Genomic DNA, 14,038 nt, shown 5'->3' on the forward strand with positions numbered 1-14,038 from the left:
TCTCAGTTCCTTCATATCGTATATCCTTGCCATTTTTTTTGGAACCCCTTGGGTCCTTCATATAAATTCTTTGTGCCATTTTTGGAACCCCTTACCTCCTACATATGTATGTGCCCTTTTTGGAACCCCATGTGCTATCTTTTGTTGTTGGAACCCCTCAGTTCCTTCATATATTATATATGTGCCATTTTTTGGAACCCCTCAGTTCCTTCATATTTATCTTTTTGCCATTTTGGAACCCCTTGGTTCCCTCCTACAAATTCTCTGTGCCATTTCTGGAACCCCTTAGTTCCTACATATATATGTGCCCTTTTTTGGCATCCTTCAGTTCCGTCATATATTATATATGTGTTATTTTATTTCGCAACCCCTCAGTTCCTTCATACCTTATATATGTGCCATTTTTTGGGACCCTTCGGTTCCTACATATATTATATATGTGCCATTTTTTAAAACCCCTCATTTCCTACATAGATATGTGCCAATTTTAGGAACTCCTCAGTTCCTTCATATATTTTATATGTGCCATTTTTGAATCCCCTCAGTTCCTTCATATCTTATATCCTTGCCATTTTTTGGAACCGCTTGGTTCCTTCATATATATTATCTGTGCCATTTTTGGGACCCGTTAGTTCCTACACTCCCATAGTGGGCAGGGCGGTACATACTGTGTTTTCTCTCCCCTATGTCTGTTTTCCAACATGAGATTACTTGGTTTTGTCCTGGCCCTGGCCGGATACCCTGACTGGGAGGGAAACAGTCAAATGTTAGTTAGTTTTGGGAGATGATATTTTTTTCCTTGTAAATCATCTCTGTGTTATGCACAGTATTATGTTTTTTAATGTATTATATATTATGATTAGTAGACATTTGAGTGTTTTCCTCTTAGTGGGGACCTGTGCTTTGGTCTGGATGAGAATTTACGTGATCTCAAACTAAGTACACTGAAAGTGTGCTCTTGGAATCTACGTCTGTTCCCTATTTGAACCAATTCCCCTTTGTCTGCCTTATTCTTGGATGCTTTAATTGTAATTCTAGAACTTTTTACTATCCCATTTTCTTCCTTTTTACTGGCGCTGATATGACATTAATGTGTTGCAAGCGCCGTAAAAACCTTAAAAACAAAAACATTATTTCCTACATATATATGTGCCTTTTTTGGAACCCCTCAGTTCCGTCATATATTATATATGTCCTATTATTTTGTTGAATTCCTAAGTTCCTTCATATATAATATATGTGCCATTTTAAAAAAACTTCTGTTCCTTTTTATATTATATATGTGCCTTTTTAAGGAAACTCCTAAGTTCATTTATATGTTAACTCAGTTTTATGCCATTTTTTGGAACCCCTCTGTTCCTTCATATATTAACTTTTCCCATTATATTGAACTCCTCAATTCCTTCATATATTATATATGTGCCATCTTTTGGAACTCCTAAGTTCCTTCATATATTAACTCTGTGCCATTTATTTGGACCCCTCTGTTCCTACATAGAGTATCTATGTGACATGTTTTGGAAATCTTTTTTCATATATATTGAACTCCTTAGTTTTGATATCTAATAATTAAAAAAAAAAGTAGTGCGAGTTATATTCCTAATATAAATATATCAAACATACATATATCTCTCTCTCTCTCTCTCTCTCTCTCTCTCTCTCTCTCTCTCTCTCTCTCTCTCTCTCTCTCTCATTGAACTAAAGCTAGCCTTAAAATTATAACAGGTTTAAGATGGGAAATTCTCACCATGATTACGTCTTCACACAAAATTTAATCCGTGTCCTTTTCAATTGTGTTGAATGTGTTGAGACGTCAAGTGAACTGTCACCTTTTGAAGAAAGATCTTTATTCCTAAGAACATCCGATGAAGAGTTGTTTGCTTCTTGACAAATTTCCATTTCTGTCTCAAGTGTATTATCACTTCTTGAATGTAAAGTCACCCATAAAGAAGATTTGATGACGATCTACAACAGGAGGAAGAGACAATTGTAATGAATAGTGAGTCTTTTGTTTTTAAGTCTTCTACCGCTTGTAACACATTTAGGTCCTATCTTCGTCAGTAAAAAGAAAATGGGATAATAAAAAAAATTATAGAATTACAATTAAAACACCAAAGAAAACATAAGACAAAGGGTAATTATTTCGAATAGGGAACAAATGTATATTCCAAGAGCATACCATCAATGTACTTAAGTTTGAGATCATCTCAAAATCATCTTCACCCCAGCATAGACTCCCACTAAGAGGATTATACTCACATGTTTACGGAATATATCCGAAAAAAAAACATCACTATCAAAACATCACAGATGATTTACAAGGGGAAAAAATAATATCCCAAAACTAATACACAAAATCTGACTGTTACTCTCTCAGCAAAGGGCAGGACAAAACCGAGCAATTCCTTTCCAATATGTTTGTGACGAAAATCTAAATTTAAATGACATTCTCCTTTGGATCAGAAGGAACTAGGTTCAAACCCCATTCCTTTTATTCATCCTCAGTGGAAATTATTCTTTACAAGCTTTTTGAAAAAAAATACCAAGATAATTCAGGCATTGGAACTCGATGACAGGAGCTACATCACCCACTGTCATCTTGCTGCAACTACATTGGAGAGAGAGAGAGAGAGAGAGAGAGAGAGAGAGAGAGAGAGAGAGAGGGGGGGGAGGGAGAGAGAGTTTGTCTATTTGTGCTTTCAACACTTTAGATGAGGTACTTCAGTATCTATAAATATTTTTAAAAACAGGAAGATGGTGGCATAAACAAAATATTATATACAAAATGACACTATGATTCCTATCAAAATATAATCTATAATAATAATTATCTCAACTAAGAATGCAGGTAATTGTCATCTATGGCAGAAAGGGGGAGGGGTTACTGGACTAAATCTTCATACAGTGGAGGGATTAATTTTACTGAAAAATTAAGGTCAAAATAATGTCTGATGCATATCCACATCCAAATTTTTATGCTACTGACAGCTTTACAGAGAGAGAAAGAAAGTATGTCTGCGTGTGTGTGTGTGTGTGTGTGTGTGTGTGTGTGTGTGTGTGTGTGTATCTGAGGGATAAAGAGAGTGAGAGAGCGATAGAGAGGAAGGGAGGGAGAGAGAGGATGGAGGAGAGGAGAGAGAGAGAGAGAGAGAGAGAGAGAGAGAGAGAGAGAGAGAGAGAGAGGAGGAAAGAGGGAGGAGTAGATATGGAACTGACGAAATAAAGGGTCTTACTTTAAAATAAGGAATCCAATAAATAAATCCAGTCCTTTGACCAAATGGGGTTTGTAAAATGCGTCCGCCTTTAAAATAATGATGCCGTTCCTAAAAGAAATCCATCGTGATGCAGAAATTCTCTCTAGTGTAACAATGTTGTCCCATGGCGTAATATTATGTTGACTTGTGCTAAAATGAGACAAAATTGATATCATCTTACAGAATTTGATTCTAAAAGAGGAATATGTAAGCCATCAAATTATATTTTTAAACGGTTTAGAGTCAGTGAGTAGAATTAGATGTCATAATTGTTATTTTACCCTAGCTCATTTATGAAAGGAAAAATAATGATTTTCTAGATTTTAGGGTTACTGGAAATGAGATTTTCGTTCTTCTCTTTTTACAAAGTCGTTAGACTTGAGGAATGGGCACAGAGGAAAAGATCCATGTCAAAATAATATTTTATACTATTTGTGCTTGTGACGAAAATCTAAATTTATTGCTATAATAGCCATACACATATAGCCAGCTCTTATTCGTCTTTGAAAAAGAAAAGTATTAATAAATATTCATATAACGTTTGATCCCGATGATTGTTTTAAAAGTCGATTTGTTAAATCTCTAATTCGACCAAGACAAACAAAATCAATCGTGTGGCTATGTGGTCTAGTGGTATGACACTCCCTTCGGATCAGAAGGCCCAGGGTTCAAATCCCATTCCTTTAATTCATCCTCAGTGGAAATTATTCTTTACAAGCTTTTTGAAAAAATACGAAGATAATTCAGGCATTGGAACTCGATGACAGAAGCTACATCACCCACTGTCATCTTGCTGCAACTACATTGGAGAGAGAGAGAGAGAGAGAGAGAGAGAGAGGAGAGAGAGAGAGAGAGAGAGGAGAGAGAGAGAGAGAGAGAAGAGAGAGGGGGGAGAGAGAGTTTATTTGTGCTTGTAAGATAAGGTACTTCAGCACCTATAAATATAAAAAACAGGAAGATGGTGGCATAAACAAAATATTATAGACAAAATGACACTATGATTCCTAACAAAATATAATCTATAATAATAATTATCCCAATTAAGAATGCAGGTAACTGTCATCTATGGCAGAAAGGGGGAGGGGTTACTGTTCTAAATCTTCATACAGTGGAGGGATTTACTTTACTGAAAAATTAAGGTCAAAATAATCTCTGATGCATATCCACATCCAAATTTTTATGCTACTCGCAGCTTTACAGAGAGAGAAAGAAATGTATGTGTATGTGTGTGTGTGTGTGTGTGTGTGTGTGTGTGTCTGAGAGAGAAAGAGAGAGTGGGCGAGCGATAGAGAGGAAAGGAGTGAGAGAGGGGGAGAGTGAGGAGAAAGCGAGAGAGAGAGAGAGAGAGAGAGAGAGAGAGAGAGAGAGAGAGAGAGAGAGAGAGATAGAGAGAGAGAGAGCGGAAAGAGGGAGGAGTAGATATGGAACTGACGAAATAAAGGGTCTTACTTTAAAATAAGAAATCCAATAAATATATCCAGTCCTTTGACCAAAAAGGGGTTTGTAAAATGCGCCCGTCTTTAAGATAATGATGCCGTTCCTTAAAGAAATCCATCGTGATGCAGAAACTCTCTCAAGGGAAGACGCTCTCTAGTGTTACAATGTTGTCCCATGGCGTAATATTATGTTGACTTGTGCTGAAATGAGACAAAATTGATATCTTACATAATTTGATTCTAAAAGAGGAACATGTAAGGCATCAAATTATATTTTAAAACGGTTTAGAGTCAGTGAGTAGAATTAGATGTCATAATTGTTATTTTACTCTAGCTCATTTATGAAAGGAAAAATAATGATTTTCTAGATTTTAGGGTTACAGCAAATGAGATTTTCGTTCTTCTCTTTTTACAAAGTCGTTAGACTTGAGGAATGGGCACAGAGGAAAAGATCCATGTCAAAATAATATTTTATACTATTTGTGCTTGTTTTTTTGTTTGTTTGTTGCTTTAGGTCTCTTCCAACACAATTGAGGTTATATGAGAGACCGCTGAAACAAAGAAACAAGCAATCTAACAAAAATAGTACAAATATAAATCAAAATCATAACCTCAAGATATCATAAGCTAAATTATAAATAACCAAGAACAAACAGGCAGAAGATTTACAGAAAAAAATATATCCCCTGTCAAAAATACAATCACAAACCAAAGAAGCAGGATAGGCTAGTAAAGAGAAGAAGAAACGACATCACTATCGGATCGTACACCCATGCGAACATCATAGGTATATGATTCAAGGGTGATGCTCCCATCCAACCACCCGCTATTTGTGCTTGTGACGATAATCTAAATTTATCACTATAATAGCCATACATATATAGCTAGCTCTTATTTGTCTTTGAAAAAGAAAAGTATTAAGAAGTATTCATATAACGTTTGATCCCGATGATTGTTTTAAAAGTCGATTTGTTAAATCTCTAATTCGACCAAGACAAACAAAACCAATCGTGTGGCTATGTGGTCTAGTGGTATGACATTCTCCTTCGGATCAGGAAGATGGTGGCATAAACAAAATATTATAGACAAAATGACACTATGATTCCTAACAAAATATAATCTATAATAATAATTATCCCAATTAAGAATGCAGGTAATTGTCATCGATGGCAGAAAGGGGAGGATTTACTGTACTAAATCGTCATACTCCGATGCATATCCACGTCCAAATTTAATGCTTATGCTACTGACAGCTTTAAAGAGAGAGAAAGAAAGTATTGTATGGGTGTGTTTGTGTGTGTGTGTGTGTGTGTGTGTGTGAGAGAGAGAGAGAGAGAGAGAGAGAGAGAGAGAGAGAGGGGGGATACTGAGATACGATAAGATATACTTTATTGATCCTGAATGGAAATTATCATAATGTTACACATCATTCATCGTTATATTAAGGCAGATTTAAATCTCGAACTGCTACAACTGAGAAGAAAGTATGACAAAGTAACAATATTTTGCAAAGTCCTAAATGATCAAGTTACCCCTCGGTGATATTCAACAAAATAAGAAGTCATCCAAGTTTATGGTTCTCCACTCGAGAGTGGATGCCCACTTGTACTCGTTCATGCCATTGAAGAAGAAGAAGAAGAAGAAGAAGAAGAAGAAGAAGAAGAAGAAGAAGAAGAAGAAGAAGAAGAAGAAGAAGAAGAAGAAGAAGAAAGGAAGAAGAGGTAGAAGAAGTAGAAGAAGAAGAAGGATGAGGAGAAGGAGGAGGAGGAGAATGAGGAAAAAGAAGGAGGAGGAAGAAGAAATAAATGGAAGTCTTTAAAACATGAAATCTAATCAATAAATCCAGACCTTTGAATAAAAGGGTTTTGTAAAATGCTGCCGTCTTTAAAATAATGATACTGTTCCTAAAAAAAAAAGTTTCTTGTGTAACAATGTTGTCCCATGGTATAATATGTTGACCTGTGCTAAAATAAGACAAAATTCTTATCACCTTACAGAATTTGAATCTAAAAGAGGAACATGTAAGACATCAAAATATATTTTGAAACGTTTCAGAGTCAATGAGGAGAATGAGGTGTTCTCATTATTGTTATTTTTGTCTACTCATTGGTTGAAAGGAAATATGATTGTCAAGATATTATGGTTACAACAAATGATGGCTTTGAGGGTTTTTTTTTTTTTTTTTTTTGTTTGTTTTTTGTTTTTGTTTTTTTGTTTTTTTTTTTTCTTTTAGCTTTTCTCTTCTCTATTTGCAAAGTCGCCATACTTTGGGATTTTCAGAGAGGAAAAACTCCATACCAAACTCCTTTACTATACCTATTTGTGCTTGTGAAGAAAATCTGAATTCATCATTATAGTCCATACATTCGTCTTTGAAAAAGAAAAGTATTAACAAATATTCATATAAAGATAGTTTGATCACGTTGATTGGCTTAAAAGTTAATTTGTTAAATCTCTAATTCGACCAAGAGAAACAAAACCAATCGTGTGGTTGTGTGGTCTCGTGGTATAACACTCGCCTCCGGATCGGAAAGTTCTTGGTTCAAATCCTGCTCTGAGCGGCACATAGTTGACTCCTTGGAAAAGACTTCACTCACATTATCTCACTGCACCGTACTCAGGTATAAAATGAGTACATGGTCATTAACAGCATTGTATCTGTCGGAAAAAAATTGTAATATCGCCTAACAGTCGTCATGTCTCATCTTATGTGTTACATGTCGCTGCTGGCTGAAGACCCATTGCAAAGCAGTTTGATCACGTTTAGTGGATATTGCGCTTTATAAAAGCTCGATTTATTTTTAAATCAATGAGAAATGGGTGAGGTTAATGTGGTGCGGGGGTGGTGGGGGGGGGGGGGTACTAATTTTAAAAATTCGTGCGACGAACATCTTTGAAACAGCACAAATAGAAATTGAAAGGAAGAAACGGGAAGGAGAAATAAGTCTTACCTTTAAAAATAAGATTCACACAATTAATACGGTCATTTTAATTGAGACTGTATTGAAAGAATTCGTTATTGCTCATTATATGGCGCTCGCCGTCCCTCAAAGGAAAAAACAACATCTTTATAAAATAAAGGTATCCTTTGGTTGTAAAATTCTGACCGGTTTTTATAATAATAATAATACTTTTTTTTAAAAGAATTTTATATTTGTGTCAACACCAGTTTTGTCAGACAGAGCTAAGTAAACAAAATAATAAAATGTAATATATTGAGAGACTACATTTTTCTTAAATAAAATCACTTAAAATGATAACTGTGACAATAATAATAATGGTGATGATGGTGGTGGCGACGATGACGACAATGACGGTAGTGATGAAAGTGATGATGATCATGATGATGACGATGATGATCATGAAAATGATGATGATATGATGATGACGATGATGATCATGAAAATGATGATGATATGATGATCATTGGTGTCTATTTGTTTTTAAGGGCTTTACGGCGCTTGGTAAAAAGGAAGAAAATAGGATAGTCAAAGAATTTTAGATTTGCAATTGAAAGCACACGAGAAAAATTAAAACAAAGAGGAAGGGGTTCAAAGAGGGAACAGATGTAGATTCCAAGAGCATACAATCAGTGTTCTTAGTTTGAGATCACCTAAAAGTCTCATCCAGAGATGCACAGGCCCCACTAAGAGGACCACACTCAAATGTTTAATGTAAAATAAAACAATAATAACAGGAAAAATATCGATCTCCCAAAAATAACTATACATTTTACTGCTTCCCTCTTAGCCAGGGTATCCGGCCATGGCCAGCACAAAACCCAAGTAATCTCATTCCAAAACAAAGACAGAAAGCATGTTGGAAAACAGATATAAAGAGGTGAAAGACAATATGCATCTCCCTGCCCCTTGGGAGGTCAGACCACCTAGATGTTCATTGATAAAATTGATGAAGAATGTTACAATATTATAAGTACTATAATTGAGATGAAGACAGCAATAGTGAAAATAATCACAATCGAGACAATAAAAATGACGGCAAAGAGCACGGTCATAATGTTATGTGCACATCGATAAGCAAAATCCAAACTTTTGATCAAGATTAAAATTGAAACTTGTGATAAATGAGAATAGTATTTGATGCAACAAGAGAGAGAGAGAGAGAGAGAGAGAGAGAGAGAGAGAGAGAGAGAGAGAGAGAGAGAGAGGGGGGGATTATCATATTTTGGGAAAACGTTTGCTTAAAGAGTGAAAAATATTCTTTTAAGACGATTTTCAGACGTATTGGAACGTTTTAAACGTGGATGAGAGAAATTTCCCCTTGATACAGTACCAGTCTCCTGTTAAGTGTCATTGTACTAACATTTTTACAATATCCGTCACTGCCTATAACCACCTGAGTTAAATGGGGAGATTTGTGTTAAGTGCTTTACCCAAGGAGGCAAAATTGGACCAGAATCACTGCCACCCATCCGGCCACTGACAACACTTAATATCGATTGACTTTTGTGACAAGTCGAGGCACCGTACCGCTGAGCCACCGAGCCATACAAATCTATAATCCTATCTTCTTCAAGTACCACGTCTGTGCCAGCATCGGTGATCATTCATCTCTCTGTTCTGATAATCCCTATCGCTTTACCAAAAAAAAATGCTTTCTGGTTGGTGTTTATAAGGCCATTTAAGCTTTCTTTTTCATCAAAAGCTTTGATTTATTTTGATGCCATACACTCCGCTCAAATAATGTCACGTTAAAGAATATTATTCGGTATACCGTGATGAAATAGAATTTTCTCAATATATGATAATAGGGATGGAGGAAGGAAAATGTACTTTTCTCAATATATGATAACAGGGGTGGAGGAAAGGGAGGGGGTGTACCGAAAAGGACCATTGTATTTTTCATGAACTCTTCCCTAGCCCCCTTCTCTCTCTCTCTCTCTCTCTCTCTCTCTCTCTCTCTCTCTCTCTCTCTCTCTCTCTCTCTCTCTCTCTCTCCCTCTCTCTCATCTCTGTCCAGCCAGCAGTGAATAGGTAACTGGGTCTGTAAATATGGTGGAGAGAAGTTAGCGACAAGCTAACGCCCTACCGAAAGGCTTAAACAATTATTATTCCCATCCATGAACGTCTTTTATTATTGTGATATAAGACAGGCACTTCAGTAATGACACATAACTACAGTTTCAATGGATGACGATCAACCCTTGATTTTTAAGATTTTAATTTAAAGTCACTATGCTGTAAGCAAAATATTTCTATCAGGATTATTATCATCATCAGCAGCATTATTAATATTATTAGCAGCATTATCAATATCATCATCGTTTAATCCTTTACATTCTTTGTGGAACACAGGCAGGACTTCAACTGTACATCTCCACCGTATTCTGCTCTTTGTCTTCTTCTTCATCTCTCCCAAGACATTCCAGCCATTTTCACTTCTTTACAAGGTCTTCTCCACGTTTTCTTATGCCAGTCTTCCATTTACCCTGAGGGTTCCGGCCCACAGCTTGTCCGTAATGTCTGTTGTTTGTTTTCTGAGATTGTGACCATTCCATTTCCATTTTCTTGTTAAGATTTGTTTACTAATTTCCTGTTGTCCAACTATTAACCACAAGTCTTTATTACTGATTTTCTCAGGCCCTCCGATGTTTCGAAGACATCTGTTTGTGAAGTTTTAAAGTTGTTTTTTTTTTTGGGTTTTTTTGCAAAGAGTATTGGCCACTCTCCACGTTTCTGAGTCATACAGGACTGCTTTTACATTAGTGTTGTTTATTCTGAACTTGTTTTTCAGTGGTAGATTTGTTGATTTCCATATAGGTCTGAAGGTGATACATGTATGTCGTGCCTTTCCCTTTCTAGCCTCTACGTTTTCATCTGCTGCTCCAGATGTTGAAACAATGCAACTGAAATATATAAATTTATCTACGCTTATCAGAATCTTTGTATTTACTGATGTGAGTGTTGTATTGTTTAGTAATCTCATCACCACTGGTTTTTTGGGGGTTGTTTATTCTTAAACCAGTTTGTGCTGTTTCTTTGACAAGAATGTTTTTTATTGTAAATATTGATGCGATTGTGACAAACACAATCATCGGCAAAGTCAAGTTTTTCAAGATATTGAGTCGGGTTCCATTTTATTCCAGTTCTGCGAATTATCCAGTCAATTACTATTAGAAATAAAATTGGCCAAAGAAGACATCCCTACCTCACTCCAGTTTTAATCTCAAAGGATTACTTGGCAGCTTGCTTGGTTATATGGTTAATAAGATTTATATAAGTTTCTGGTATGCCGGAATGATGTAGTATCTTCCAAATAAACTCTATCAATAATGTCGAAAGCATTTTCAAAGTCAATAAAATTCATATAAAGTGGTGATTGCCACTCAAGAGACTGTTCAATTATAATCCGGAGCGTTGCTATATTATGGTCGGGACAGGATCAGTCTTTATGAATCCAGCTTGCTCATGACGTTTCCCATCAAGTGCAGTTTTCAGCCTTTCCAATATCACTCGAGTGAAAATTTTACTAGGAATTGGGGAGTATGATGCCTGACCAGTTCTTACAATCCCCCAGGTCTCCCGTTTTTGGGAGTTTGAAAACACATCCTTTCTTTCAATCTGAAGGTATTTGGTTTTGACTTCATATCTTACATGTTCACTGCGGTGTTTAATAAATTCGTTTTGAGGGCATCTGGGGGCACTCCATCTGGTCCTGGATCTTTTCTATTTCTCAGTCCCTCTAATACTATAGCCACTATTTCATTTTTTCATTATTTATTCTTTTTTGGGGCCTTAGCTCGAAACATCGACTATTTTCGCTATGTTACAGTAATATCTGTTTTGTTTGACTGTTAAGATATTTTAACAATTGGTGTTTTCGATTTGCGAATTCTTGTCTTTTATTTATATCACTATATAGGATGGGGGATGGGGTTCGGGAGGGGGATTCTTTTTTGTATTTTTTTCTAATGGGAAACTACGGAAGTCTTTCCGTTGATGATATCTATATGTAAACCTGTTTGTATTTTATGTAAATTAAAAAGTTATGATTCAAACTGTGATCGGTACATGTCTCGATTCATGAATTAAGCATTAGGATTATATTTCTAGCTCTAGGTACGGCTATGTGTTTTAGTGGTATAGTAGTAGTAGCGTGTGAGTACACCTCCAAATTCGTTTCGTCAACCCAGCTTCGAAAGTCTTCCTCCGCCATAAGGACGGTTTCACAGCCGCCATCAAGTTCAGTTACTGGACAGTGATGGACGATGTGATCGCTGGTCTCTGGGGCTGCCTGACATTTACGGCAGGTATCACTGTTCCCAAGTTTCCATTTGCACTTATTTGATGGAGTTCTGCCATGTCCAGTTAAGAGAGGCGATTTGAGGAAACCCAGTATTTCTTGGCGTTGTGGTATGACACTTGCCTTCAGATCGGAAGGACCGGTATTCTAGTTCCGCTCTGAGCGGCGCATCGTTGAATCCTTGAAAAAGTCTCTTTACTCACATTCGCCGTACTAGGTGTAAAATGAGTTAACCTGGCCGTTAACAGCGTTGTGTCTGTCGGGAAAAAAATGTAATATCGCCTGACAGGCGTCATGTCTCGTCTTTCACGTTGTTGTTGTTGGTTAAAGAACCCGCGTTAAGCACTTTAGTGGATATTACGCTACGTAAATGCTCAATATGTGGTTAACGTAAAGCTGTAACGGTATCATAAATTGGTCATACACATACAGTTTTTCTTGGATATTTTACCCCGCAGTTTCCTCCACACACATACACCCCACCCCCCATTTATTGTCAAGCATTAATTTTGTCTTTTGCTGAATTCCCCCCCCCCCCTACCCACCCACCCACCCACATACACACACACACACACACACACACACACACACACACACCTCCATTTCAGCATTTTGCTTATCCTCATAATGCAAATCAACCACATTCTTCCAGTCTTCTGACTATGAGCACATCTGCTGATCAGTGTGATGTGGCTGATCAGTCACATAAGGGGCAATTTTTGTTATGGAAATGTTAGTTAAACATTTAACAAGTGTGGCTGGCATTCGATTGGCAAAAGTTTGGTCATGAGAGAAAGGAAGAAAAGGCTTAAGAATAAGAAAACAATGCAGGCTTTTCATTATTTTACTTTTTATTGAAAAGAAAATTGGGAGCAAAGTTATTTGCTTCTTGTCGAATTTGAATTCATAATGCCGCATTTGCTTTCCTTATTGCAACCATACAAATTAACATTAAGTCACGTAAATAAAATGAATTAATTTTGTGACGAACTATTTAGATCTTGCACATTTGAATTCCTTTTGCCGCATTTTCCCTCTCTATGACTGCATTGCGGTTCGCAATGCCGAATTGAAGAGCAATAAAGCACATTTGCTCTGTAAACACTATTATATTATCGACAGGTCTTCCATCTGATATTTCAAGAATTACTTACTTGTCATCAGACTGGTTCAAAACCCCGCCACACGCACTACGCAACAATATCAAACCAAGTGTGAAAACGTAGTCAATGAAGAAAAGAAAACAAAACTACGATAGCAACGACCGGCTGAAAGGCGACTAGCCTGACTACAGCTGTACAGTTAAAGTAAAATTAAGTAAAGTAAGTAAGTACAGAGGCTATCACAATTCCAATACCCAATCAATGTCACTGTTAAAAAAATTTTTGTTTTATGTGGAGTAAAGTTGGGTTCAAAATCAATTTATTGAGTCGGTTGTTTGTTACGATTCTGTAGATAAAATAAAACCAATTTCCAATATCTATCTAGAATTAGGCAGTAATTGAAATAATATGATAAAAACGGTAATTTTCTCACCATCAGATGAAAATGGCCTCTCAAAGATTTCAATGGTTTCTTCATTCTCTAAAAATGCATCCGTCCAGTTCTCAATCTCGTGAAAAGTGTCGGTCATCGACTGGTGGTTGGTGTGCAGTTGTGAGTTGTTTGTGAATAAAACATTAATTCAATTCAATTAAAATCCAATCGGTTTATTTTTAGGCAATTAATAATCATACTGTATTATTTAACGTCCAACAAAAGGTAATTTATGTGAGGTTAAAATTGCTCAACCAAATTGGGTTAGCTCTGACACGAATTAAAATTCACCTAACAGATATAGATAGAATGCGCTAGGCCAAGGAGTTCACAACATTGCCATCCGGAAGTATAACGGACCAACACACAAACTCTGTGTAACCATAACTTTTATAGTCTGGTTAATACAGTTTAGTGAGAACAACTCACAAACGCGGATGGCAAAAACAATAACAAAGGCCTGAGTGACGTCATCTGCATACTATCTATAAACACCCATGCACATAAAAACACATTGTATCGACACTGTAGTACACACACAATACAAAT

The 14,038-nt window shown here is 36.4% G+C and overlaps 1 long non-coding RNA gene across 1 annotated transcript; it reads right to left on the reverse strand.

Annotated features, from left to right (window-relative positions):
• Positions 1-1,256: 1,256 nt before the first annotated feature.
• On the reverse strand, positions 1,257-13,646 carry LOC144963923 (uncharacterized). Its single transcript, XR_013643733.1, has 4 exons — positions 13,490-13,646; positions 4,704-4,891; positions 3,234-3,404; positions 1,257-1,965 (listed from the first exon to the last, which is right to left on the reverse strand). It is a non-coding gene; the product is annotated as an uncharacterized LOC144963923 (long non-coding RNA).
• Positions 13,647-14,038: the final 392 nt, after the last annotated feature.

Source organism: Berghia stephanieae, chromosome 1 (genome assembly GCF_034508935.2).
Source record: "Berghia stephanieae isolate SIO BIC M18660-M18661 chromosome 1, UCSD_Bste_1.3, whole genome shotgun sequence".
In the NCBI taxonomy this organism is placed as follows: domain Eukaryota; kingdom Metazoa; phylum Mollusca; class Gastropoda; order Nudibranchia; family Aeolidiidae; genus Berghia; species Berghia stephanieae.